The sequence below is a fragment of the Cherax quadricarinatus genome, chromosome 82, assembly GCF_038502225.1.
Source record: "Cherax quadricarinatus isolate ZL_2023a chromosome 82, ASM3850222v1, whole genome shotgun sequence".
NCBI lineage: Eukaryota > Metazoa > Arthropoda > Malacostraca > Decapoda > Parastacidae > Cherax > Cherax quadricarinatus.
This window is the reverse complement of record NC_091373.1, coordinates 19,601,761-19,627,872: the sequence shown is the minus strand read 5'-3', so window position 1 is coordinate 19,627,872 and position 26,112 is coordinate 19,601,761. Positions and strand designations below refer to the sequence as shown.

The 26,112-nt window shown below is 43.7% G+C and overlaps 1 protein-coding gene across 1 annotated transcript in view; it reads right to left on the bottom strand.

Moving 5' to 3' along the window:
- The window catches only part of LOC128702840 (probable imidazolonepropionase), a 77,253-nt gene extending 56,378 nt beyond the window's left edge, over positions 1-20,875 (bottom strand). Inside the window, exon 1 of the mRNA XM_070102629.1 lies at positions 20,786-20,875. The gene's annotated coding sequence lies outside the window, so the exon portion shown is untranslated. The remainder of the gene's footprint in view (positions 1-20,785) is intronic.
- Between the last annotated feature and the right edge of the window lie 5,237 nt (positions 20,876-26,112).

Genomic DNA, 26,112 nt, shown 5'->3' with positions numbered 1-26,112 from the left:
CTGAATAGATCTGGTCACCATAATCAAGTTTCGATAAAATAAGGGTGGAATGTAGGCGAAGGAGGGTTCGACGATCAGCTCCCCATGAAAGATGAGAAAGGGTTTTAAGAAGGTTCAGCCGGCTGTGACAAGTTGCCTTCAGAGAGGTAATGTGAGGTTTCCAGGATAACCTACGATCAAAGAGGAGGCCCAGAAACTTGACTGTATCACGTTCAGGGATACAGGAGCCATAGAGGTACAAAGGATGATCGGAGATGACAGAGCGTCTAGTGAAAGTAATTTGGTGGGTTTTAGTGCTGGAAAATTTAAACCCACATGTGGTGGCCCAATTGGAAACACGGTCGACTGCATGTTGGAGAGAAACTGTAATGAGGTGACAGTCAGCGCCTGCACAGGCAATAGCGAAGTCATCAACATAGAGTGATGACCAAATATTTGATGGAAGACTAGAGGCCAAATCATTAATAGCAAGGAGAAAAAGTGTTGTGCTCAGAACACATCCCTGGTGGACACCTTCAGCTTGGATAAAGTCCGGGGAGAGCACATTATTAACCCGAACACGGAAATGCCTGTCAGTTAAAAAGTTCTTAAGGAAGGATGGTAGATTGCCTCGAAGGCTTAAGGAGTGGGCTTGGGCTAAAATATTATACCTCCAAGTTGTGTCATATGCCTTCTCAAGGTCAAAAAATATGGCAATAACTGAGTGGTTATTCGCAAAGGCATTACGAACATACGTATCCAAGCGTAGTAAGGGGTCTATGGTAGAACGTCCCTTACGAAAGCCATATTGATGAGTGGAGAGACTGTTGTGCGTCTCTAAATACCACACTAAGCATCTATTTACTAGGCGTTCCATTACTTTGCAAACTGCACTGGTAAGAGCAATCGGACGATAGTGGGAGGTTTCATGTCCCGTAGTGCCTGGTTTGCAGAAAGGGAGAACAATGGCAGATTTCCACAGCTCCTTGTGACCAAATAAGATTGTAAAGGCGTAATAGGACTGCAAGGGCTGACCGATGTAAATGTTGTAGCATACGAATATGAATGTCGTAGGGCCCAGCTGCCGATGATCGACAAGCTGAGAGTGTTGCCTCCAGTTCTTGAAGTGTAAAAGGCACATTATACTGTTCTTCTCTGAGAGAAGAAAAGTCCAAGGGTGCTAACTCTCTGGCAGACTTTGAGGAAAGAAATGAGGGGCATAGATGGAGTCCCTGAGAAATACGGACCAGATGATTGCCAATTTTATTGGCAACATTTAGTGGGTTTGCTATATCAACACCGGCAACCCGCAGAACAGGAGCCGGGTCAGGAGAATATTTACCACTCAGTTTTCGTACTTTTTTCCAGACTGCACTCATAGAGGAAGCAGAGGTGATGGTGGAGACATAATCTCGCCAGCAAGTGCGTTTAGCGTCACGGATGACATGGCGAGCGATCGCACGCTTCTGTTTAAAATCAAGGAGTCTCTCTGTGGTTCTATTGTACCGATACCTGCCCCATGCAGTGCGTTTCAAACGTACTGCACGAGCACAAGCAGGAGACCACCAAGGCACGCATTTCTGAGAATGCCTGCCCGAAGTTTGGGGTATAGAATGAGAAGCTGCGGTGAAAACAGAGGACGAGAAGAGGTGTAAAAGCTCATCGATGAAGGACGAAGAAGGAACCTCTTTAAAAACAGTTAGGTGTGAGTAAAGGTTCCAATTTGCCCGATCAAATTGCCAGCGTGGGGTGCGAAGAGGTGGCGAATATGAAGGGGAAGTAAGAATGATTGGGAAATGATCGCTGTCATGTAAGTCCGGGAGAACAGACCAAGTGAAGTCTAATGCGGCGGAGGAAGAGCAGACTGAGAGATCGATGCAAGAGAGAGTATGAGTCCGAGGATCAAAATGGGTGTGAGTACCTGTATTTAAAACATGGAGGGGGTGGGTGGTAAGAAAAGCCTCTAACTGAATTCCACGGGAATCACAGTGAGACCCCCCCAGAGGAAATGGTGGGCATTAAAATCACCAAGTAACAGAATCGGTGGCGGTAATGACGAAACAAGAAAGGCAATATCCGGAATAGATAATGCCCGAGAAGGAGAGAGATATAAAGAACAGAGCGTATACCACCTATGTAAGTGGATACGGGCTGCTGTGTAATGCAGCGAAGTATGAACAAATAGCTGATGGCACGGAATATCAGTGCGTAGAAGAAGGGCACTTTCATTAAAGGTCCCATCAGGAAAAGGGTCTGAAGAATACAATAAATTATAGCCTGAGATGGGAAAAATAACAGCAAAGTGTAATTTTGGTTCCTGTAAGCAAACACCAACAGGGGCAAACTGGGAGAGTAACATCTGAAGCTCACCCCGATTACCCCTGAGGCCGCGTATATTCCACTGTAAATAGGCCATGATTGGCAATGATAAAGATACTTGAAATCCGCAGGTGAGGGTTCCTACGGACTAGAGGGGTTAGAAAAGTCCACATGCGGAGGCAGTGGAAAACGTTCAAGCAGCGAAGGAACGGTGCGCTGTGAAGAAAGGAGTTGCGCAGATGGAGCAGAGGAGAGAGAAAGAGCGGAAGGTGGATCAGTGTCCATTGATGGTTTGGTCTCTGCAATATATTCAGAGATTGCTTCAAGTGTTTCGGAATTCAGAGACTTCGTATGGGAGACAATAATGGAAATGGTAGGGGGAGGATGAGTAAAGATTGGAACTGTATTGGACTGTACCAAGGTAGGGGGGGGCGAAAGGGTGGAGGGAACTGGAGAAGCATGGCAGGGGACAGAAGAGGCAGAAACCTGGGAGGTGGCAGAAGAGGAAGAAACTTGGGAGGGAACAGGGGAGGAAGATACAGTACGAGGAGGAGGGTGAACCTCTACACTTGTAACTGAGGCAGTGAGAGGGAGAGAACCAGGGGCAGAGACAGGGATGGTAAAATGAGGAGGTGGAAGATGGGTAGGAGGTGTTAACGGACCTTTTTTTGACTTTTGAGAAGTAGAGGGACGATTGGGAGGAGGTGTCGTACGAGGTCTCGTCGATACTGAGGCTTGTGAGAGAGAACACGAAGAAGTGAGATCAGACTGAGGCGTTGAAGTAGGGACGTCTGAGCCGAGGACAGCAAAAGGATTAGATACAGGAGCGACTATGGGAGAGGTAACCACAGAGGTGGGTGTAGAAGATGGGATACCAGAAGTGGGGGGACGTTTTGAAACACGGAAATAAGAAACACGTGGGAGTCTCCCTTGGAGGCGGAGATGAGAAACTGCCATGGCATAAGGGAGACCTTCTGTCTCTTTGAGGTAACGGATTTCCCGCTCGTTTAAATAGACTTGACAACGGCGAGAGTACAGTCATGACAGTTAAGGCAAGAGGGAGATCGATTGCAAGACGTAGTAGAGTGGTCATCGGCACCACAGACTGGGCATTCGGCGATAGATCTGCAATATTTCACTGGATGGCCAAATCGCCAGCAATTTCTACACTGTTGTAGTGTAGGGATCACCTTTCGAACTTGTAACCGATGTCCTGCTATATAAACTGAGGATGGGAGTTCTCGGCTGTCAAAAGTTAAACGAGCCACATTGCTAGGGTATCGTCTCCGCCCGCGGGCAGGAAGAACGTAAGTGTCTACCTTGAGGATTGGGAGATCTTGGAGTTCCAGCTGTTCTAGAATGTCAGTGCCACATGTCTGGAAATTTTGTTGAACTATGGTATGGGGCAGAATGACGGTACCACTACAAGAATTGAGGGAATGATGTTTTTCAAGAGTGACAGGAACAGTATCGATATGGGAAAGACAAGAGAGCTAATGAGGCTGGGTAGCATTCTGTACGGTGATGATGCACGTACCGCTCTTAAGAGCATGAAAAGAAATATCTTTACCAACATGGCGTAGGAGTGCCTTGCCAATACTGTGGTCAGAAAGATAGGCAGTAGAGGAAGTCAGTCGTAAAGTGAAGAATTTAGTCCATTGTTCAGTCTGAAACTGAGCGTGGAAAGGTAGTGAAGGACGTGTCGATCGTTTCTGAGAAGAACGAGAAGGTGGAGAAGTATCATCAGCAGGTAATTGTCGTTGTCGTTTAGGCGTGGGACCGGAGTTGGTCCGACGTGGAACGGGTCGGCGATTTGAAAATTGCTGCACCGTAGAGGGAGAGGCCGGAAGCATAGTCAGAGGAGAGCGAAGGTCCGATAAATCGAAGGAGTCAGTCGAGGCCTCAGTACCTGAAGCGGGTGGGTGAGAAAACAGCACCCGCAAGAGGCACAGAGGCATGAGGAGTGTCTGAAGAGTGGTCCAAAGATGAGGCGGGGTCAGAACAGGGTGCGGTATCAAGAAGGGGCCCGGGGGTAGTAGGTTCATGGACTAGGGCTGCCATGGTTAGGTTACTTCTTTCTTTTTGTTTTTAAGAAAAAAAAAGAAAGAAGAAAAGAAAATAAAAATAAAAAAAAGAATAAAAAAAGGGGGGACCGGGGAGGGATAGTTCCTAGGAGGAATGAAAGGGCCAGAAATCTCCCTCCGCGCCCAAGAGGACCTCAGCACTGCAAGTAGCGCAGATGCAGCATGGAACCCGTGCCATACCCTACCCATCATGCTAGTAAACTAACAATCCGGGATAGCAACCTCACATCTGCCGAGCTACCTCGGTGGACAAAAGAGAGGGCGGCCGGATATCCGCCACAAAGCATACCTCCTTCGGCCACCACCCCTGGAATCCGAAAGGTGGCTTCCAGAGATACACCCGTCGCCCGAAAGACACCCAAAGCTACTCCGGGATACCGGAGAGGGATCGGGACATCCCCAGGCGATCCAGATTCCACGGCAAACTACGCCACCGCCAAGAACCTCAATGGAATGGGATGGACCCCAGTATCCTTTCCCCTACCTAGGAACTAGCGCGCATGTGGGAGAAATCCCAAAGGCCAAAAGGAGGAAGGGCAAAAGGGAGGGGTGGGGAGGAGGAGGAGGAAAGGAAAAAGGAGAGGATGGGGAGGATGGGATAGGGGAGGGGAGATTGGGGGGTAATTAGGTTCGGTCTGAGGAAGAAGACCGACAGGTCTAATTCCTCAGACCAAGAGCCTCTTCACCACGCCAAGGAGCCCCCCTTGAAGAGGAGGTGAGGCAAAGAAAGGACAATGCGAAAAGAATGTTCAGCAAAAACGTAAGGAAACGTAAGGATATCGGTCGATTGGTAAGCCCTCGATAGCATTTTTAAGTGTCTAACCTTAAATGTTAATGGCCTAAGGGCTGATGTAAAGCGTAAGATATTTAGTGATTTTTTAAAGAGACTTGGCGTACAAGTAGTATTTTTACAAGAGCATAATTTTAGGTATGGAAGGGATTTGTTGGTAGATGGATATAAAGTTTATGCTGGGTATACTGGGAAGCTTAAGGGAGGTGCTGCTGTTTTAATAGCTGAGACCAGTCCTTTCCAATTGTTACATTGGGAAGAAGGGGGAGATGGGAGAGTAGCGAGGGTGGATTGGACATGGGGTGGGGTACGTGTGTGTTTTGTGAGTGTATACATGCCGGCGGACAGTAATAGACGTGTTAAAGAGGAATTTGTAAGGGACACACTAATTTATCATATGCGGGGTTTACCTGTTTATTCATTATTTGGAGATGTGGAGCCGAGGGATGCAGGGTGTGTTTTGGGGGTCCTACGAGATGTTTTAGGGGGAGCTGGCTTAGCGGATGTTGTGAGGGGGAGGGGTGGAACGTGGAGCATACTTATGTGAGGAGAGGATATGCAGCACGACTAGATCGTATTTATGCTTCTCCCGGGTTACAGGTGGCTACTACAGAAACTATAAATGTAGTGTTTTCAGATCATAGAGGAGTGGTCGTGGATGTGGGATGGGGAGGTTTACCAAAGCGTTACATGAGTTATTGGAAACTTAATGTGAGATTGTTAGATGAGATGGAGGATGGTGATAGTTATGTTGAGTGGTGGATAAAGGAGTGGACCAAGGGGAAAAAAGGAGGTGATATACTACGATGGTGGGAGGAATATGCCAAACCAGGAATCAAAAATTTTTATATGAGGAAAGGAAAGGAGGTAAGTCAATGGAAATATGGCTTACAGAGATATTTGGAAGGGCAGCTGAAACAGTGCTATGAAGGTTTTAGTGGGGTTTATCCAGTACAAGAGATTGAGGGCATCAAAGCGCAATTAATGGAAATGCAGAATGCAAGATTTGATGGTGAGAGAATGAGAGGTGGATTGGAAGATGTTTTATGGGGAGATAAGCCATCCGCCTGTGTATTGTGGCGATTAAAGACGCTACAGAAGACAATGACTATGATGAAGTTGGACGTACATACGGATGTGGGAGGGTATACGATGGGACAGAGTTTAGTAACTACGGAAAGTATGAGTGGTTATGCTGATAAGTGGTTTGAGATATATATGAGAGGGGGAAACAGGAAGATAGATATGAAGATTTTAGAGAAGGGGATACAGAGAAACCTAGAGTCAGCAGATAGAGCGATGATAGAAGGGCCTATAGATGAAGAGGAAGTGTGGACGGCTTTAAAAGGGATGAGTGTTGGGAAAGCACCTGGGATAGATGGAATCCCAAATGAATTTTATTTGAGCAACTGGGATGTCATGAAGGAATTCTTGGTGCAGTTGATGAATGTAATGAAGGATAAGGGAAGCATGAGTCTAACACAAAGGACAGGTGTAGTAGTTATGGTTCCAAAGGGGGAAGTACAGAATAGCATCCTAGATTATAGAGGTTTATCATTAATGTGTGGGGATTATAAATTGTTTGCCAGGGTGTTAGGTAATAGATTGCGTAAAGTAATTGGGAAGGATATAGATGGGGGACAGATGGGTGTGCCAGGGAGAACAATGTTTAGTGGGCATGGGAGGATAAAAGGTTATATAGAGGAGCGTAGGATGGATGGTGGAGGTGTTCTTGCGTTGGATTGGAAGGCGGCTTATGATTGTGTAGAGAGAGAGACATTATGGATGATCATGAGGAAGATTGGGTTCGGTGAGGAAATTGTGCAGTGGGCGGAAACTTTATATAGAGGTGCAGAAATACGAGTGCAAATTAATGGAAGGGTGAGGAAGATGGTTAGTATGGGTAGGGGGCTGAGGCAGGGATGCCCCATGTCTCAGATCCTATTTGCATGTTTGCAAGACCCATTATATAGGTTGATAAATGTAGGAGTAAGTGAGGGGGAGGTAAGACTTAGGGGTGCTACGGGTATAGTTGGTTATGTGGATGACACTACGGTCTTAGTGGGGGAAGAGGAGGGGTTAAAGAATGTAAGTAGAATTGTTGAAATATTTAGTGGAGCAACAGGTATGAATCTTAATAGTGAGAAGTCGAAATTACTGGAGGTGGGGTCATGGGTGGGAGGGGAACTGGGAAAAAAGTATGGATGGCAGGTAGTAGAGCAGATAAAAATTTGTGGAGTATTGTACAGAGGGGCAGCGCAGGGGGCTAGAGAGGCAAATTCTAAAAGGGTAGTGCAAAGAGTATTGCTTAGGTTAGGGGGAATAAGTCCGAGTGGTTTGACTATACAACAGAGAGTCATTGTAGTTAATACACTCATTTATCCTAAATTGTGGCACATGGCTGTGGTGTACCCATTGATGGCGAAAGACGTGCGGCAAGTGCAAAGGAAAGTACTGAATTTTATATGGGGATATGGTTGTCATTGGCTGAGGCAAACGGTTGTAATGACACTGCTGGCAAAGGGGGGTTTAGGTTTAATTCCTTTGGATAGCAGACTGAAGAGCATGTACGTGAAGCATTGTTATCTGAGATTGGGTGGGGAACGTGGTGTCAGAGTGAGGGATGTGATGGAAGATGTGAGGCGATGGTGGGGGGGTAGGGACTTAGAGGAGTGTATGAGTATGTTGAGATACTTATTACAAATAAGAAATCCGGAAAATGTAACGGCGTGTGTTTTGGGGAGGTTGGTAAGGGTTCAAGAGGTGTTGGAAGGGGAGACTGTTTTTCCATTATATAATTGGACATGAATCTGGGGAGACTTCAGTAAGTTACGGGTGAAGTCAAGGGTGAAGGAAACTATGTATAGGTTTTTACATGGGATTTTGCCAACTAAAGTACGACTGTATCTGATGGGAATTTTGCAGTCTCAATGTTGTGTTTTGTGTGGGGGGGGAGGAAACAGCATATCACGTGGTGTATTTCTGTGAGCATATCGAGAGGGCACGTCTATGGTTTCGCAGAGTGTTGGATATGGTGGGTGGGAGTAGGTTAGTGGTATTAAGGGCACTGAGTTTGGATATAGAGGGAGTGGGAGATAGTGTGAGGAGGGCCGTCATGTATTTAGTGGCAGATTATGTCTATATATCGTGGGCGATGAGGGAGGTGGTGGGGGGGAGGAACGAACAAGGGCTTTAGCAGGACATTTCTATAAAACAAAGTGTATAAATGAGGTAGTGTATGGACGTAGATGGGCTATAGATTTTCCGGTATCGTATAGAGGTATGACTGTGAGAGGGTTGAGCGATTTAGTGTTGTAATGGCTGGGTGGACTGGTCTCTGTAAAAGGGGGGAGGGAAAAATGAATTACATGGATATAGAATATTTTTTTTTTATATTTTATTTAAAACCAATATAGTTTAACATAAAAATAAAAATACAGTATTGCTCCTAATCAAATTAACTTACAAACGGATTGTACCTACATGCTCGCAAGATCTTGCTGCCAAAAATACAACAATAACTTACAGCAAGAACATAGCTAAAAAAGATTCCATGTCACAGGGTCATGAATTGACATATATACAAAACCTTGCATATATATAAATTGTACATATAAATGACATCTGACAAAGGTTCAATACACTTGAACATGAAATATACAAAGAAGCTGTATCAGTTAAATCCCCTCCTTCGCATTAATCAAAAACCAAAACCTAACGTCATAATGTTACTAGAAAATCTACATACGTATCCCTAACAATACAGCTTTACATATACCAACATACGAATAAACAGAAAAATAATACAGCTTAGAACACAATAACTGAAGCGCCATACTGTTACAATAAACTCATATACATCCCAGACACAAATGGACTACGTCACTAAACTGTCTAGATATGTCTGTATACCATACAGACTAAACTGTCTAGATATGTCTGTATACCATACAGACTAAACTGTCTAGATATGTCTGTATACCATACAGACTAAAACTTAACATCAAGAACTTAGCATCGACACCAAACCGGTATCAGGGTACAGACCATAATTATAAACTTTAAAAAGAATCAATCATGCATACATAAAGTATTACATAACGTCTGACCCATGACAAAGGCTCAATACAATAGAAAGGGATATAGATTTATATATATACACACACACACCCACACCCACACACCCACATCCACACACACACACCCACACGTACACACAAAAATTTTCCACAAAATCACATTAATCAGATGCACTGTATGCACAAAGCAAAACAGTATATAAGTATATCTCATCGTGCAAAAACCCAGCACGTACCAAATACATACGAAAACACACATCATGTCGCAAAGAACTTATTACTCAAGAAACGTGTTATACAAGACTGATACACATCAAATTATACATAAAAAATCAACTATATTATACCTACATTCTGAAAAGTGTTATATCTAACATAACGAGACCTTGAGCTCTACATCCACACTTGGATGCCATAAAGTCTCAATGAAAACCAGGAAACCATTCCAAACCCACATTCACAACACTCTCACGATCCCCCCCAGGGAGGCGAGCCCGCTGTGACCCCCTGACTCCCTCCAACCTATGAAAACCCCTTCACTCACTCATTATCAATCACAGATTTACGAGTATCCCTAACGTTAGCATTCTATACCCCTCTGAGAAAGCCTGATCCCACCTCCTCCCATACAAATCTCTGTTACGACACATCGTACGATAGAACGTTACTGCAAGAACCTTCCTTCGCTCTTCACTATCCCCTCTCCCCCTCATCACCCACGACATATATATATAATCTACCATGATATAATCTAAAGCTCTTATGACACCCTCGTCTAACCCACCCATATCTAAACTTAAAGCACGCAAAACCGACACCCCACGGCCCCCCACCCTCTGTACCAACCTACTTAACCAGCACCTAACCTCCTCTAGCCCTTCACAAAAGTAAACTACATGGAACGCTGTCTCATCCCCTCCACAGATACCACACCCCCCACCCTCTACAACCTGTCTGTTTCGTAATGTCTCACCAGACGGAAGGATCCCATGCAGAAAACGAAACATCACCTCATGCGCCCGAGGGTTTAACTTCATTTTACTAAATCTAAACCAAATACTCTTCCACGCATACATGGGGAACAAACCCTCAACTGGGACAACGCACCTACCTACAAGTAACCTACACAAAACCCTTATACGAACCTTTCTCAGTTCCCTAACCAACATCACAGCCCTCAAAACTATTTCACATTCCCTCAACTCCATTCCTCGATACCACATACCCAGCCTGTCATGTATCCTTCCCAAACGCCCCGCGTTCACACCCTCACGCAACACTTCCCATTTAATAAACACACATTTAGCCCTCCATCTCAAATCCATCAACCCCAACCCACCCCGACTTACAGGTAACATTACAACTTCCCTCCGTAACCAATCACAACGTGAACCCCACAAAAATTTGTACACCCGTCTTAGAATTCCCGCAATCGCTGTCCCTGTACATAATTGGGAACACAGCTGCAACATGCCAAACCTTACTATACAATAAAATATTCACGACTATCACTCGCTGTATAAGAGTTAGGTGCTGGGGCCTCATAACACCTAGACGCCCCACGATCCTTTCCAATAACCTATCCGGGTTTTCCTCCCGCGCTGCAACCATGTCATCCTTATAAATAATACCACAAATCTTTAAAGACACCGCCCATTCTTTAACAACATTACATCTCCCCCCCACACCCCCCACCCAAGAACCCAACCCCATGCACCTTGACTTCGCACTATTTACCTGCATACCCGTGGCACTTCCAAATAATTGCACCACCTCTTCCAACACCCCCATTGACATCCCTTCACGAACGAGAACAGTGGTGTCGTCGACATATCCAATTAACCCCGGCCAGGCCCTCCCACCCCCCACACTTCCCTCACAAGGCGTACATAAGCTACGGTCAACCATTCTATAAAACGGGTCTTGGAAACACGCAAACAATATTTGGGACATGGGGCATCCCTGTCTAAGGCCTCTACCCATTGCAATTTCCCTCCCCATACACCCATTAATCTGTATCCTCATTCTCGCCCCCTTGTACAACGTATTTACCCACTCGACTATTTCCTCCCCAAAACCCTGTCTCCTAAGTATAACCTGCAAAGCTCCCCTTTCCACTCTATCATATGCTCCCTGCCAATCTAGAGCCAACAAAGCCGCCCCTCCACTCCCACCCTTAGCTTCCACAAAACTTCTCAGTATCCCATGTCCTTCAATCATCGACCTTCCCGGCAACCCAAACTGAGATTTTGACACCACCCTCCCCACAACACATTTGAACCTATTACCTAAAATTTTTGCAAACACCTTATAGTCTGCACACATCAGTGATATGGCTCGGTACTCCCGAAGGGTGGGCTGCCCCTTGACCTTCGGGACCAACACTACAATTGCTGTTACCTGCTTCTCCCCCAACTTACCCTTCTCCTTCATATGATTAAATAACCTAACTATAAATTCCTTTATCAACTTCCAATGTTGTAAATAAAAATCTACCAGGAGACCGTCAATACCGGGAGCTTTCCCCTTCCTCATTCCCCTTAACGCATTCTCTTTCCTCTGCCGTAATAGTCCCACCTAAAGCCTTTCGATCACTATTTCCTAAATTACACATCACATATGTACACACCTTGTCCAACGCCACGTCACCCACCCCCCCACTGTTCCAGTACTTCTCGTACCAAGCCTCCGCATACGCACACATCCCCTTCGTGGTTCGTATCTCCTGCCCTACTCTATAATTCCCAACCATCTCTGTTACCTCTAAACATGGTATAGCTGTCACCGCCTGCCTTTGCTTTTGATTCCGCAAAACACACGCTGACGGCTTGTCACCCCAAAGCACTTCCTCCACCCCTGCCTGCACCCTTACAGCTTGAAACCTTTCATTTTGCAACACCCTAAACCTTCCCTTTATTTCAGCTATTTCATCCATAGGAAAATTAATTCCACCTAACCCCCTCCCATAGCAACCTCTTAACCTAGCCTCTAAATAGTTAGCCAGTCCATATTTTAAATTATTAATACGTTTTCCCTCTCTCACATAAAACTTTCTAATCCTTTCCTTTGCGACACTATCCCACCATGTCACAATGTCTTCCACTCCCTGTTCTTCCACACTAAGCTCCCTCCATAGGACTGAAAACCCCTCCAACCCCTCCTCATCACCTAACACACTTATATTTAATTTCCAATAACTTCTATATATATCCACGAGCATCCCCCACCCAACCTCCACCACCACTGCCCTATGATCTGACATTGTAGCCTCAACAGTACTGAAAGATTTCACATCCACTCCCTGAGAAAGGTACACTATCTAGTCTCGCAGCATAACCACTCCTAACAAACGTATATTCAGTCTCCCACACCGCCCCCCAAAGGCATCACGTAACCTAACATCCCTTAATAAATCCCTAAGAGCCACAGACATATATCCAGCCCCTCTTGGGTCCACATCAGCCACCCTGATTACACTATTCCAGTCCCCACCAACTATCGCCACCTCTGGCAGTGCACTCAAGAAAAACACAAGATCCTCACACACAAAATCATTCTTTACCTTTATGTTATTTTCAGCCGGCGCATACACATTCACAAAAGACACACGCTTACCCATCCACCACCCATCCACACGCAACACCCTCCCTCCCCCTCCTCCCTCGCTTCTCTGCAAAACAAACGGGCTCGTCTCCCTTATTAAAATTCCCACACCACCTTTTAGACGGGGCGATGGCAGGGTAACTACTCGAAATCCTGCCACCTCCAACACCCTACCCTCTTTGAAATTGTGCTCCTGCAGGAACACAACATCCACTCTAGATTTATTCAGAAAATTACGAAACCAATCTCTCTTCATACCGCTACATAACCCATTAACATTTACATACACCTAAGGCCTATTAAAGTTTCCACCCCTGCTTCCTCTCATCACTCTTTACAACTACAGAGATTGAATTTATGTTCGACACCTTCAGAGTGCTCTCTTTCCCTCCCCCCTTCTTCCGGTGCCTCCTATCATGGCTACCACCACCTACACCACCACCTTCACACTTCACCTCAGTCTGTTTCCCAGGCCTTTATGCAGGCGTAAGGACCTCATCAGAATCTGATGTAGCCGCCCTCTTTCTCGTGACAGTCATGTTACACATGTCGCGGTCAGATGTTACCTCTCGATGAACCTCCACCTCCACCTGAGAATGGTTTAATGATTCAATGGACTACTCCAAACCACCATCACGTCCCAAATTATCATGTCTCAGACTTTCTGGAAGCGCCGATTCTCCGATGACACCACACTCAGATGTAACGTCCCTCTCTGGCGGTGACAAAGTCTTCAACACATCCACCAATTCCTCCTCAATCTCAAGAACCTTCTCCTGAACTTGCTGCTCCTCCTTATCCACAGGAGACGACACCTGATCAGGCAGCTGGGGGCGGGACTCCAACTCACCGCCAGTCCTGTGTGCCCGATCCACTATCTCGCTCCACAAAACACCACGCCCTCCATCCGATGTTTGTTCCTCACCTGCCACCTTTGAAGCAGGGCCTGCGACGTCCACCACAGGTCCAGGCACATGTCTTCGCTTGTCACAGGTCGCCGCTATGTGATCATACTCACCACATAGGCGGCACGTACGTCGTTGTCCTGGGTACATTACCATTACCTGCGTCCTGAAATCTTGTAGATACACATAGGATGGTATTGGGTGCCTCAAAGTCATTTTGAAGTTGAAAGAACCCTCTGGAAAACCGCCCACGTACCATGTTGTGCATAATGCACCGTCCCATACTTCTCAAAAACTTTCCTTATATCCGCCTCGTCCACCTCAAATGGAACGTTGCGTAACTTGATCCACGTATAATGCCGTGAAACATCTATCATTCTTACACTGACAGCTGGTGTGACGTTAAGACTCACGTCCTGAAACCTGGTGACTAACGATTCATAAACCGTTGCTGATAGTAGTTTGACGAAAATTCGTTGTCCTCCGTTCAATGCTACACCATACAAGTCACTATCTTGTACGCCATATGTCTCCCGGATGATCTTTGGCAATAAGACTTGCGCAGAACTGGGCGTTATCGTTCCTTTAAGTAGCTCAATGCCTACAATATTTATCCTTCGTCTCAGACTAACCGCCATCTTGACAATCACAGTGCACCTAAGTTGTTACCCGAGGTGTGACAGCACCACTTCACACCACTGCAGCCAGGTAACTGACAAGGGAGCTCGCCTACAAACAGCAAAGGGGTGCAGAGCACAACCGCACTCTACCGTGGTCAGGCAGCGAATGTATAGAATATCATGATTATTAAGCATTGTTTCCTGAGAAGCAAGAGGCGGCTTATCAATTCGATTAGGGGCTATAATGTTGTATTATTAACCATGGTGCGTGAAAGAGCAAGTCTAAAATTGCTCTGAAACATGTCAATAAACATCTAGAATTTGTTGAACAAGACAATACGTGTTTAATAATATACATTCTTGGTATATGTAATACAAGTGTGTATTTCAATATCCAGTGTACAGTTATCATATTGTTTGATATTGTTCACTATAGTAAAGTAGTGTTATTATACATATATTGTCATAAAGTATAATAGTTGTCAGTATTTTAAAAGTTCTTTGAATAGTTTTAAGATGTTGTGGAGTCTATATTTCATGTCAGCTCATAGATAAACGTGTAAGTGTATTGCAAATATGTAATTTCATTTATTTCTGTGGAGGACCTGCTAAGGCGTCTTTTATTTATTAATGCATTGTAATGTTTTAAACTAAAAATGAGAATGTATGGAGTATATAAAACAGTTAAAGTACATGTTCACCATTGTGGTTTAGCGCAACTTTTTGAGTATAATAATAACAATAACGTAAATGTTGGGGGGTGAGTCACTAGTATTGTAAGTGCTTTGTGTCATTTTACATTATGAAAAAAAAACAGTAATGGAAGCACTGTGTATTTTGCAGCAGTGTGTTAGTTATGTATTTAGGTGTATATCAGAATCATTATGAATATTGTTACTTAGTGGACCGGAACAGAGCCACTGATAATGCCTCTTTTTATATATATTTATATCACATTTATATACGTAACTATCTGTGTATATTGTATGAACTGCTTTAAATAAAATATAAAAAAAAAAATCTGAAGGATGACACAATGTTTCAACTACTTACGATTTTATCATGTTTAGTAGTTATCTCTAGACTCGTATTTAAAGTTTTCAATGGATTTGATGATAGGTAACATGTGTATGGTGTGAAGGTGAACAGTATTTCGACAGGGGGGGAGGTAAGTCGAAGTAATCCCACATTCAACCTTATGGCCCATAAACATATGGGTGTTAATACTGATTGTACGTGGCAGTTAGCGCTTCCTTTTGATTATAATAATAATTACACTTGATTCCATGTCATAAATATGTACCTACCTCTTGGACTGTAAATTGAAAACTTTTGCATTACTCGTGGAGTAATTATGATTTCTGTACCTGTTCTTTTGTCACATGAAGTTTTTACATAATATATATATAAAAAAGAAAGAAAAAAATATACGTACAACTGATTGTTATACGATGCTTATGATACAGTTGTAGGTAAATCATGTGCATTCGTTTTTTTTCAGGGTTTTTCCATATATTTGTATATCATTTATATTATCACTTATGTTATTATTTGCATTTCCAGTAATGCACTGGATAACTAGTTTTGGACATTGTAGTGTTTTGTTCAGTTTTAATTTTGGGGTTTTTGAGTTGTATATAAGCGGTGAGTGGTTAAGTTAGTTCAGGATATTGGTCTAATACTATTTTGATATGAAAGTTTTGATTGTGTTTATCCTTTATATAACCTGATTGTTAATCGCTGATGTATGTTCTCAGTGTATGTAAATTGTATGTATACTGTTTTTTTAAATAAAATATAAAAAAAAAAGTAGTGGTGGTGGTTCAGGGTCTAGTGGTGCTGGTTGTTTGTACCGCGTCTGGTGTTAGTGGTTAGTGTTGTGCAGGGTCTGGTAGTGGTTGTTGTACAGGCTCCGGTGGTACATGTACATATTCTTGTGGTGGTGGTTTTATTAGTTTTACTGATGGTGGTTTAATTGGTTATAGTGGTGGTGGTTTTATTGATTATAGTGGTGGTGGTTTTACAGGGATTGTAATAGCTAATGTTGTACAGAGCTTGATAATGGTTGTGATGGTGGTGGTGGTAATAGTGGTGGTGGTGGTAGTAGTGGTGGTGGTAGTGGTGGTGGTGGTGGTAGTAGTGGTGGTGGTGGTGGTGGTGGTAGTAGTGGTGGTGGTAGTGGTGGTGGTGGTAGTGGTGGTGGTAATGGTGCTGGTGGTAGTGGTGCTGATGGTGGTAGTGGTGATGGTGGTAGTGGTGGTAGTAGTGGTGGTGGAAGTAGTGGTAGTGGTGGTGGTAGTGGTGGTGGTGGTGGTATTGGTGGTGGTAATGGTGGTAGTGGTATTGGTGGTAGTAGTGATGGTGGTAATAGTGGTGGTGGTAGTGGTAGTGGTGAGGATGGTGGTGGTGGCAGTGATGGTGGTGGTAGTAGTGGTGATGGTAATGGTGGTAGTGGTGGTGGTGGTTGTTGCAACCCCTGAATGGGTTGCAATGATTATTATGTATATATATAATTATTACCTTTTCATTTAATTTTATATTGCTTATATTTGCGATAATAGCTAAATCGTAAATGTATTACTTTATATTGTTATTTGATGTAGTTATGTTATTAGGTAGGATGTTACATATTATGTGCTCACGACATGATCACTGGGAGTGATCATGTCGGAGGATCTCACCTTCAAGGACCATAACATTGTATCAATCGCATCTGCTAGAAAAATGACAGGATGGATAATGAGAACCTTCAAAACTAGGGAAGCCAAGCCAATGATGACACTCTTCAGGTCACTTGTTCTATCTAGGCTGGAATATTGCTGCACACAAACAGCACCTTTCAAGGCAGGTGAAATTGCCGACCTAGAAAATGTACAGATAACTTTCACGGCGCGCATAACGGAGATAAAACACCTCAATTATTGGGAGCGCTTGAGGTTCCTAAACCTGTATTCCCTGGAACGCAGGAGGGAGAGATACATGATTATATACACCTGGAAAATCCTAGAGGGACTAGTACCGAACTTGCACACGAAAATCACTCACTACGAAAGCAAAAGACTTGGCAGACGATGCACCATCCCCCCAATGAAAAGCAGGGGTGTCACTAGCACGTTAAGAGACCATACAATAAGTGTCAGGGGCCCGAGACTGTTCAACTGCCTCCCAGCACACATAAGGGGGATTACCAACAGACCCCTGGCAGTCTTCAAGCTGGCACTGGACAAGCACCTAAAGTCAGTTCCGGATCAGCCGGGCTGTGGCTCGTATGTTGGTTTGCGTGCAGCCAGCAGCAACAGCCTGGTTGATCAGGCTCTGAACCACCAGGAGGCCTGGTCTCAGACTGGGCCGCGGGGGCGTTGACCCCCGGAACTCTCTCCAGGTAAACTCCAGGTAAACTTCAAGTCTTGATTGTCTAACTACTGTAATTATCGCTCTTTGCTTGTTTCCCTGCCGGCTTTTTGCTGGGCAGCGACCCACGGAGCTATCACGTGATCGAGGGGAGGGTGTCCTCACCTCGCCTGAAGTATTCAGTCTGGTCTAGACTCTCTTGTTGGTTGGACAGATTGTCTGTCTCATTATTCTTGTTAGTTCTGTAGAAATCTGTTCACAGAACATTGTATAGACTTAGTGATTTTCGACGTTGTACTGAGGTTGTGTGTCGCATAGACACTCTGAGTAACTCAGGTCCTGAGCTATAACTTCGGACCTACTTGTACTGGTATCTGTGTATTATCACAGTCGGTGATTTTCTTATGCTGAACTTAGATTCAGTAGTATGGGAGTTTTGTGACTTTTGTGGAGGATCTGCAGATGGTCCCTACCTAGTGTCGTTATATTATCTCCTTGTTCCTGATTCTGTGTCGCAGTTGTTTATGTTGCTATTGGGCTTAGCATTCTTTTTATTGTTCAAGCAGACTGTTCTGGTTGCCATTCGGTCAAGAAGTTAGTTTATTTGAGGACTTTGTCAGTCACTTGTTGAAGTCTAGTCGAGTCGTGAGACATAACGAACTACTTAGAGCACTTACACACATACACAAACTTACTTGTACATATTTGTAATATCTTATTAAATGTTAATGTACCAGACAGTACTTAAGAATTATAAATGTGATATGTGCTTTCAGCACAATAATACTGTAAACGAGAGATGTGATATTATTTTGATTACTGTGATTAATTTAATTTAATTTAATTTGATAATATACTTCTAGACTTAATATATTTATTAAATTTAAATTTCTCTAGTTAGTAGCCAACCAGTTGTAATCCTGAAGCACTATTGAATAATACTGAATTTTAATGGATAATTGGACAAGGATACTGACTACTTGTTACGAAAACCCAGTAACAGGCTGGATGCTAGAAGGGAAGTCCTTTCTAGTATTCACTGGAGATCTCTAAGCTTTTAGAATCGCGTTTTTTGTAAAAGTGGTAATGGTGGTAGTGGTAGTAGTGGTGGTGGTATTAGTGGTAGTGGTGGTGGTATTAGTGGTAGTGGTGGTGGTAGTGGTGGTGGTAGTAGTGTTGGTGGTGGTGGTTGTAATGGTGGGGTGGTGGTGGTGGTAGTGGTGGTGGTTGTGGTTGTAGTAGTGGTGGTGGTAGTGGTAGTGGCGAGGATGGTGGTGGTGGTAGTGATGGTGGTGGTGGTGGTAGTGGTGGTGATGGTAATGGTGGTAGTGGTGGTGGTGGTAATGGTGGTAGTGGTAGTAGTGGTGGTGGTAGTAGTGGTAATGGTGGTGTTAGTGGTAGTGGTGGTGGTAGTTGTGGTAGGAGTTTTGGTGGTAGTAGTGGTGGTAGTTTTGATGGTAGTAGTGGTGGTAGTGGTGGTGGTAGTGGTGGAAGTGGTGGTAGTAGTGTTGGTGGTGGTGGTTGTAGTAATGGTGGGGTGGTGGTGGTGGTAGTGGTGGTGGTGGTGGTGGTGGTAGTTGTGGTGGCGGTGGTAGTAGTGGTAGTGGTAGTAGTGGTGGCAGTAGTGATAGTATTGGTGGTAGTAGTGGTGGTGGCGGTGATAGCGGTAGTGGTGGTGGTAGTGGTGGTAGTAGTGGTAGTGGTGATAGTAGTGGTAGTGGTAGTAGTGGTGGTAGTAGTGGTAGTAGTCGTGGTAGTGGTGGTAGTAGTGGTAGTGGTGATAGTAGTGGTAGTGGTAGTAGTGGTGGTAGTAGTGGTAGTAGTCGTGGTAGTGGTGGTAGTAGTGGTCGTAGTGGTGGTAGTGGTGGTAGTAGTGGTAGTGGTGGCAGTAGTGGTAGAAGTGATAGTAGTGGTGGCAGTAGTGGTAGTGGTGGTAGTAGTGGTGGCAGTAGTGGTAGAAATGGTGGTAGTGGTAGTAGTGGTAGTGGTGGTAGTAATGGTAGTAGTGGTGGTAGTAGTGGTAGTGGTGGTAATAGTGGTAGTGGTGGTAGTAGTGGTGGTGGTGGTAGAAGTGGTAGTAGTAGTAGTAGTAGTAGTGGTGGTGGTAGAAGTGGTAGTAGTAGTAGTAGTAGTGGTAGTAGTAGTAGTGGTGGCGGTAGTAGTGGTGGTAGTAGTAGTAGTAGTGGTGGTAGTAGTGGTGGTAGTAGTGGTACTAGTGGTGGTAGTAGTGGTAGTGGTGATAGTAGTGGTAGTAGTGGTGGTAGTGGTAGTGGTAATAGTGGTGGTAGTAGTGGTGGTAGTGGTAGTAGTAGTGGTAGTAGTAGTAGTAGTAGTAGTGGTGGTAGCAGTAGTAGTAGTGGTGGTAGTGGTGGTAGTGGTGGTAGTGGTGGTAGTAGTAGTAGTGGTAGTAGTGGTGATAGTAGTGGTAATAGTGGTGGTAGTAGAAGTAGTAGTGGTAGTGGTAGTGGTGATAGTAGTGGTAGTAGAAGTAGAAGTGGTAGTAGTGGTAGAAGTGGTAGTAGTAGTAGTGGTGGTGGTAGTAGTAGTAGCAGTGGTGGTAGTAGTGGTATTATTATTATAATCAAAAAGAAGCGCTAAGCCACAAGGGCTATACAGGGTAGTAGTGGTAGTAAGGGGGTAGTAGTGGTGGTTGTACCTCACACTATCACTGCTGATCCTACATCACACCGCTCGAGTATTCAACAACGCTTTTCTTCCTTACGTAATTTTATTCATCATTCACTAACTTGACTTTGTAAACAAGCAACAAAGATCTTTAGAAAGACTAGACTTTAAAATGACATTAAAATGAAAGTCTGTCTTTGTTGAAAGTAATGTTGAGAAATTTCTATGGTGACTTCAATGTTTTTTTTTAACGTAGTTTAGCTGACTTGAGGTTTAATGTCACCTGCGCACCAGCAGTCAAGGACACTGCAGTCCCTCACAGATTAAGATAAACTCTCAGTGTTAATACACTGAGAGTTATACTCCTCTGTGTGTAATTAAACCTTAGAGTAGTTCTAGGATTAAACTGAGTTTATGTATAACAACTTACCTTGCAGGGAGACTGTTGAGACTGACTCCAGTATCCTGTGTAGCCCCGGACACTGCCAGCCAGGCAGCTAATCATGAGCCAGTGTCCACTGCCACGCCTCCCTAGTAACCAATCAGCGTCTAGTGTCTATAAACCTGCTTCCACAAAGTTCAATTATTTCCCAGACAAGTTTGTTCGGAGGATTTATTATATATTTATATATTAATTGAATGATTTATTTTTTCAATATGTGAGTTAAGAATTTGAAGATGAAGTCATTTATAACTAAAGATAAACACAGCTAACTAGCAATAATAAGTAAACACGCATAAATAAATGGATATAGTAATGTATTTTTATGCCTATATCACTTATATAAATGCTTTACTTAAAAGAACATTCCAGCATCTGTAACCTATAAACCCTTTAATCTAAATTCTGAAACTGCTTCTTGGAGTTGAGTTCTCACTACAGATGTGTTGGCCTTCAATTTTATTTTGAGATAATTAACAACTGATGGAGTTATTTTCTGCATAAATAACAAAAAAAAAAAAGGCACAATACCGTGACTGGAACGATACCCAAATAACCTGCACATAGAAGAGAGGAGCTTACGACGATGTTTCGGTCCGACATGGACCATTTACAAAGTCACACTTTGTGACTTTGTAAATGGTCCAAGTCGGACCGAAACGTCGCCGTAAGCTCCTCTCTTCTACGTGTGGGTTATTTGTATTTCTGCATAACTATGGGCTTTCTGCATGACCAACTAAATGTCACCCATCTCTGTGAAAGCATTGTATCATGCCGAATAAAATATTATTATTGTTTTATTATTATTTTGACTATTATGATTATTATTATTATTATAACCCAGTATAATTCATAAGAGTCAAGCAATGCTACTAACTTCTGTTGAGGTTCACAGATCCTCCCTAAAATGAGGTTCAAAATATTGGACTCGTGTGACTATATTAATGTAATGTGAAGAGCAGCAGCAGGTGTTTGGATTCTCATTTGTCTCACCCACCCAAGGTAAAATTTAGGTTCTTTTAGTTGTTTCTAGAATGCTCTAACACTTGACTTTATATGATGACTTGTTGATACTTGTGTTAAAACATCAGAGTGAAGTGGAAACTTGTTGATATTGAAGAAATATATAAAGACAAAAAGATAAGGTAAAAACAGCCTATTTTGATCTCAATCTGAAGATCTCAGATGGAGATTGAAGCACAGTCCTTGTTTGTTTACACTGTTTCTGTGTCCGTGTGGATTACGTCAGTTCTCATTGTCTTTAACCTTGTAAATTACATAACCAATCTGGCGGTGGTGGAGTGCAGCTGTTCCTGGATGTTACCTTTGTGTCGGCTGTTCGTCCTTACTCTGGTTGGATGAGGGTGTTTGGGGTGTGGTTATAGCTATAGAATCATGGTAGTGTCATGAATACGTCACCATGATTGTGTTGGAATAGCGTTATGAAAGATGATCCGTCCAGTGAAGTGACAGAGGTAGGTGTTACCGGCCTTGCTAACAACGTTATTGGGCATTACGGATGAGGAAGTAGCATTTCATCAACCACCATTATGCTGGTCAACAACCACCATTATGCAGATCATCAGCCACCATTATGCTGGTCAACAACCACCATTATGCTGGACAACAACCACCATTATGCAGATCATCAGCCACCATTATGCTGGTCAACAACCACCATTATGCTGGACAACAACCACCATTATGCAGATCAACCACCATAAGTTGGTCAACAACCACCATTATGCTGGCGAACAACCAGCATTATGCTGGTCAACAACCACCATTATGCTGATCAACAACCACCATTATGATGGTCAACAACCACCATTATGCAGGTTAGCAAACACAGGTTGATTGTAAATTTTATTAGTTTCTGTCTATCAAGATTTCCTGGCAAAGTTTCACAGTCAGGATGTAGTGGTGTCGGTTACGATATCTACTCGAATGATGGATATTTTGGACTACCATACGACTGTCACGATGCGAAATGTGCCTTTTGAATCGGAGCTCGAAGACTTACTGTGTGTATTAAAACACTATGGGAGGCAGCATATCCTTAGCTTTTTCCGGTGTGGCAGGGAAAGGAATGCAAATTTTAATTATGGTGGTAGGGAGGTGTAGATGTTGTCCAGACACATACCATCATCCTAGCTGTATTGATCGTCCATTGATATTATTCTGTACAGGTTCGTACGTGGTGTGTGGTCGAAATGAGCATTTTACTAGCTCCTTTTAGGTCAGGGATGGTCACAAGGTTAACAATCTCTGATGAGGACTTTCCGATACTACCAGGGAATCTAAAGGAAGTCCGTGCGGGGAGGGGAGAGAGGGACGTTGGTGCTAGTTGTTTGTCTCCTAGTAGGGATGGGGTTGCCTCGAGAGTATTTTGGGGTCAACGTCCCCGCGTGCCCGTCCTAGACCAGACCTCCCAGTGGATGGCCTCATCAACAAGGCACGTTATTTAATAATTAATAATAATAATATCTTGGAGTGAGATTAACAAGTTAAGAAAGCCTAGAGAACAAATGGATTTGTCAGTTAAAAATAGGAGAGGAGAGTTATTAAATGGAGAGTTAGAGGTATTGGGAAGATGGAAGGAATATTTTGAGGAATTGTTAAATGTTGATGAAGATAGGGAAGCTGTGATTTCGTGTATAGGGCAAGGAGGAATAACATCTTGTAGGAGTGAGGAAGAGCCAGTTGTGAGTGTGGGGGAAGTTCGTGAGGCAGTAGGTAAAATGAAAGGGGGTAAGGCAGCCGGGATTGATGGGATAAAGATAGAAATGTTAAAAGCAGGTGGGGATATAGTTTTGGAGTGGTTGGTGCAATTATTTAATAAATGTATGGAAGAGGGTAAGGTACCTAGGGATTGGCAGAGAGCATGCATAGTTCCTTTGTATAAAGGCAAAGGGGATAAAAGAGAGTGCAAAAATTATAGGGGGATAAGTCTGTTGAGTGTACCTGGTAAAGTGTATGGTAGAGTTATAATTGAAAGAATTAAGAGTAAGACGGAGAATAGGATAGCAGATGAACAAGGAGGCTTTAGGAAAGGTAGGGGGTGTGTGGACCAGGTGTTTACAGTGAAACATATAAGTGAACAGTATTTAGATAAGGCTAAAGAGGTCTTTGTGGCATTTATGGATTTGGAAAAGGCGTATGACAGGGTGGATAGGGGGGCAATGTGGCAGATGTTGCAAGTGTATGGTGTAGGAGGTAGGTTACTGAAAGCAGTGAAGAGTTTTTACGAGGATAGTGAGGCTCAAGTTAGAGTATGTAGGAAAGAGGGAAATTTTTTCCCAGTAAAAGTAGGCCTTAGACAAGGATGTGTGATGTCACCGTGGTTGTTTAATATATTTATAGATGGGGTTGTAAGAGAAGTAAATGCGAGGGTCTTGGCAAGAGGCGTGGAGTTAAAAGATAAAGAATCACACACAAAGTGGGAGTTGTCACAGCTGCTCTTTGCTGATGACACTGTGCTCTTGGGAGATTCTAAAGAGAAGTTGCAGAGATTGGTGGATGAATTTGGTAGGGTGTGCAAAAGAAGAAAATTAAAGGTGAATACAGGAAAGAGTAAGGTTATGAGGATAACAAAAAGATTAGGTGATGAAAGATTGAATATCAGATTGGAGGGAGAGAGTATGGAGGAGGTGAACGTATTCAGATATTTGGGAGTGGACGTGTCAGCGGATGGGTCTATGAAAGATGAGGTGAATCATAGAATTGATGAGGGAAAAAGAGTGAGTGGTGCACTTAGGAGTCTGTGGAGACAAAGAACTTTGTCCTTGGAGGCAAAGAGGGGAATGTATGAGAGTATAGTTTTACCAACGCTCTTATATGGGTGAGAAGCGTGGGTGATGAATGTTGCAGCGAGGAGAAGGCTGGAGGCAGTGGAGATGTCATGTCTGAGGGCAATGTGTGGTGTGAATATAATGCAGAGAATTCGTAGTTTGGAAGTTAGGAGGAGGTGCGGGATTACCAAAACTGTTGTCCAGAGGGCTGAGGAAGGGTTGTTGAGGTGGTTCGGACATGTAGAGAGAATGGAGCGAAACAGAATGACTTCAAGAGTGTATCAGTCTGTAGTGGAAGGAAGGCGGGGTAGGGGTCGGCCTAGGAAGGGTTGGAGGGAGGGGGTAAAGGAGGTTTTGTGTGCGAGGGGCTTGGACTTCCAGCAGGCATGCGTGAGCATGTTTGATAGGAGTGAATGGAGACAAATGGTTTTTAATACTTGACGTGCTGTTGGAGTGTGAGCAAAGTAACATTTATGAAGGGATTCAGGGAAACCGGCAGGCCGGACTTGAGTCCTGGAGATGGGAAGTACAGTGCCTGCACTCTGAAGGAGGGGTGTTAATGTTGCAGTTTAAAAACTGTAGTGTAAAGCACCCTTCTGGCAAGACAGTGATGGAGTGAATGATGGTGAAAGTTTTTCTTTTTCGGGCCACCCTGCCTTGGTGGGAATCGGCCGGTGTGATAATAAAAAAAAAAATAAAAATAAATATCTTTATTTCTACAAGTACATGTACAAGGTATACAGGCCTAGCTGACATTAATGACATACTACTATACAAAAAGCCGCTTGTTTTACAGAGCATATCGGATAAATTAGGTCAGTTTTGTCCCAGGATGCGACCCACACCGGTCGAGTAACACCCAGGTACCCATTTTTACTGATGGGTGAACATGGACAACCGGTGTAAGGAAACGCCCAGTGTTTTCACCCTTTGCTGGGAATCGAACCCGGACCCTCACCGTGTGAAGCGAGAGCTTTCGCCACTAGGCCACGAGCTACCGGTTCGTCCCACAGTCTGGCTGATCAGAAACTGACTTAAAGAACTTAAAGAAAGGATGTTCAAAAATCTCGGTCCCTTTACACTTACTGAGTTATCTCTTAGTGTACTCGTGGAACCACTGCTTTTCAGTGGGGTATTGTGATTTGTGTGTGAAGATTACCAACCAGCGCCTCTAAAATTTACCAGGTGTAAGTCACATCTTTCTTCCCTGCGTCCGTAGGGGTATACATCGAAGGACTTCAAGCGTTCCCAATAATTTAGGTGCCTGACAGATTTATGTGAGCAGAAAGGTTCTCGGTTCATTCTCCAGATTTGCAATTTCACTTCCCTTGAACGGCACTGCTACAGTACAGCAGTAGTCCAGCCTAATCCAACTATCATTTTCTTTATAGCTGAGATAACAACACTATCGTGATCCTTCTGACATTATCAGTCCTTAGTCCCTCTGTTGCAACCCCTGAATGGGTTGCAATGATTATTATGTATATATATAATTATTATCTTTTCATATAATTTTATATTGCT